This window comes from Oryctolagus cuniculus, chromosome 19, assembly GCF_051225735.1.
Source record: "Oryctolagus cuniculus isolate XC-2025 breed Fujian yellow rabbit chromosome 19, ASM5122573v1, whole genome shotgun sequence".
Lineage (NCBI taxonomy): Eukaryota > Metazoa > Chordata > Mammalia > Lagomorpha > Leporidae > Oryctolagus > Oryctolagus cuniculus.
In genome coordinates this window covers 30515495-30519447 of record NC_142885.1, presented here as the reverse complement: position 1 = coordinate 30519447, position 3953 = coordinate 30515495, and positions in this window count along the sequence as shown.

Sequence of the window (3953 nt, the reverse complement as noted above, 5' to 3'; positions counted from 1 at the left end):
CTCTAGATTAAGTGGACTATCTGTTTTTGATGGAGCCTTAGGGCTAGAGATGGGTGTGGCCTGAGAGCTCTGTTGGTGTGCCAAAGGTGACACTCCCAGGTTAGGCGTGGTAAACCTCTCTCTCTCTCTCTCTCTCTCTTTTTTTTTTTGATTCAAAAGGGAAGTTATTCTGCACAGCTGAACGAAGTTGGAGGTAGTTAGCAGGCAAATGATATACCCGCAGGAGCCAGAGATCGGAAGCTCTTTCCCAAGGACCACACAGGGAATCTGTTCGGCCCTCAGAGTGGGCTCAAATTCTCCTTCAGTCTCCCACTGGGTTGCCAAAGTTACGGAATTGTAGCATCTCTGGAGAGTGCTCACATGAATTCCGTGAGTTCTCTCCCCCACCGTCTCTTTTTTCACAGTCTCAGTTCAGTAGCACCACAAATTTACTAGGTCCTAATCTCCTGTTAATTCACCCCGCCCAGAGTCAGGTTTTTCTGCTAGGCTCAGGGCCGGTGCAGACCTGAGGTCGCTCTGCTTATGACGTATGTCCAAGATGGCGCCTGCTCTTTGTCTTGCTCGCCCTTGAGAGGTGAGCGGAGAGAGAGAAACCCGTGTCCGTACCAGTCACCTTTTTTTTTTCCTCTCTCTCTCTTCCAGTTAGCCTGGTGAAGTTCCCCCCCCCCGGGGGGTCGTTCCCTCTAGTCTCCTCTCTCCACTTGCCTGCCGGTGTCTCGGGCTATTGAGGTTCGGCTCACCTCGCGTTCCAGCGCTGGTGTGTTGAGTCTGCCGCTGGTGTCCCGAACTGTGGGCTCCCACACTCTCCACGCAGGTCCGCTCCCCTTCCAGTGCCGATGTGTGGACTCAGAGTCCTGGACGTCCCAAGTCTCCCTGCTGTTGCGCAGCTCGGTCCCGCGGCTCGGCTTCCGCAGCTCGGTCCTGCGGCTCGGTCCCGCGGCTTGGCTTCCGCGCGGTGGGCGACCTTGTTCTCCCAGTAGGTCCTCCGATTCACGGCCACTGGATCCAGAAGAGTTTCCTCTGCAATATTTTCCTGGTTCTTTTTTCTGAGGCTACCGTAACTCCCCTTTTATTAAACTAAATTTTCCCGGACTATCGGTGCGCGCCCTCACTATTCCGCCATCTTGGCTCTGCCCCCATGTTGTAATTAATACTCACTGTCTGTAGTCTAGTTCCTTTTCTTCATTTTCCATTATTTTCACCTTCCTGAAAATTGATTTATGGAGCTGACTGTAACAGAAGTTGCTTAAGTATTCAAGAGATGTATATAGTTAACAGAAGCTCCAACTAATCTAAAGTAGAAAGGCAGAGTTACAGCAAGGCAGAGGCAGAAAGAGAGAAAGGACACTCTTTCAAACTCAATCTATGTGACAATATCACTGTAATACAAAAGTCAGCCAAAGACAGAATAAAAAAGACAGCTAGAAACCAGTATCCTTGAGATAGATGAAAAAGTCTGCAACAAAATATGCCAAAAAAACTCCTAAGGCACATTAAAAAGATTATTCACCATGATTAAATAAGATTCGTCCTGGGAATGTAAGACTGATTCCACATATACACATATGCAGTTAGATTGACTATAATCAGAAAAACAAAAGATAACACGGGCTGGCAAGGATGAAGAGAGGAGAAGGTTTTTACACTGTCAATGGGAATATTTATTAGTACAGTTATAGAGGAAAAATGTGCTCTTTCCTGGAAAAACTGGAAACAACATTATACGATGTAGCTATCCCACAATTGGGTGTTTATCAAAGGGAAATAAGATCAGTTGTTGAAGAGATACCTGCATTCCCATGTTTATTGCAGCACTATTCATAATATCTGAGAAAGAGAAACAATCTCATTGTCTACCCAGTCCTGAATGGATAAAGGAATGCGGTATGCTTTCACAATAGAGTACTCTTCAGTCATAAACAAGACTGGAAATTTTCATTTCCAACAACATATATGGAACTGGAGGTCAGTTAAGTGAAATTAGCCAAACAAAATTAAAGAAGACATGTATTGGGTGATCTTACTCATTCATATGTGGAATCTAAAAAGGCTTACAGAATTTAAAAATATAATGGTGGGGATTACTGAGGGGTGTGAGAGATGGAATAATTTTAACTAACAAACACTAAGTTACTTAGAAGTAAGTAGTTCTGGTATTCCATTGCACAGTAAACAGTAAAATGTCTACATGTTATAAAAATATATATTTTTCTTAAAAACTTTAGAAGAAAATATTTTGAAAGTTTTCATGATAATGAAATGTTAATTGCTCAAAAATGCATATTTAACTCAATTTATTATTATTCAATGTGTGTATGTATTAAACATTATGTGGTATCCCATGAGTATATATTTTAATTGTTAATATTTTTAAAAAATAAAAAATAGTTTTGATTTGATATTCTGAGTTTTCTTTTTTGTTCATATTTTTCTCTTGTTTCTGTCCCACGCTACTAATCTAATTTTCATTAAATGAATGTTTTCTTTTAAAACATTTTAATTCCTTCAGTTATTTTTAAACTACATATCTTTTTTTGCTGCTCATCACGGGGCAGCATGTCCAATAGAGCTCCTCAGGGCCAGCCTGGGGAGCTCAGGGGCCGAGTGGGATGATGAGTGTCAATGGCAAAGGAACCACACCAGAGCCGGGAGATTAGTCAATGCCCAGGGCACAGCCGGGTTCTTGACTTTATTGGGAGGGGAAGAGCTTTTATAGACACAGAAAGGGGGCTGTCCAGGGCACAAGGGAATTGAGCCAACCAGCTGAAAGGTAAGGCAGGACACAAGCCGGGCATGCCCTCAAGGGCCTATCACAGCCGAGGACACATACTGTGCATGAATACGGAAGTCTCCTGTCAGGCTAGGTACCTCCCCTGAGGGCCATCTTAGATTGTTGGAAACACTGAGTCACTGAGATGCAGAAGTGCAGCAAACTCAAGCAAAGGCTTTGAGGCCTTGTCAAACTTGAGCAAAAGCTTAGAGGCCTTGTTGAGCGAAGGCTTAGCAACTTTATTTCCTTTTCGTTTGGAGCCCCCTGCATTTTTACATCTATATTCTAAGTAACTGTTCTTTAACATTTATGTGTTTAAAGTGATGACTTCAAAACTGAAGATATCGTTGTGCATCATTCAAAACACTTTTAGTTCTATGCTATGGCTGAATAGAGAGTTTTAATTGTTTCCCTTAAGATCACACTTATTCTTAGCCAGAAGGAGATTCAACTGACTATTTGAGGACCTGGAGTTTGTTGATGTTGATTTTTCAGGGTTGTTAATGAGTATTTTATTTCTCTTCTCCTAGAAACAAGTTAGATTTTATTATGTTGTTGCCTATAGCTAGTTCTAGTCAAATAAATAGGGGTAAAGTAATACCTATGTAGTTTCTCAGGGTAAAATACATGAGTTGGCACATGTATTGATTTTTCATCTCCTCTTCCCTCTAACCCTGCCACATGCAGAATTAATGATGGTGAGCCTGGATTCTCCCAGATGCAGGAAAATACAGTTGAGAGGGCTCAGAACCATTGCTAGACATGTAATATAATGGAGTAATACTCATTTTTTCAAGATGTATTTTATTTATTTGAAAGCTTTTGGGGGAGGTGCAGAGAGAAAAAGAGAGAGAGAGAGAGAATCTTGCATCTGCTAGTTCACTCCCAACATGGCCACAATAGCCAGGAGGAGCCAAGAGCTTCATCCAGGTCTCCCAGGTTGGTGCAGGAGCCCATGGACTTTGGTCATCTTGAAAGAAGCCACCAGAAGAACCATCAGATCAGACACAAAAGTCTCATGAGAAGTGTAACACAGGGAGAACCATAGAGACACAAGGATTCTGGCCATTGCAATTATGTGTTTACTTCAACTTCAGTTAGCACAGCTGATAGTTTTTCAATGCCAGATCTACTAAAGCAACACTTTGATCTTGGAAAGAAAATTTTCTTCCTTTGCTTCCTG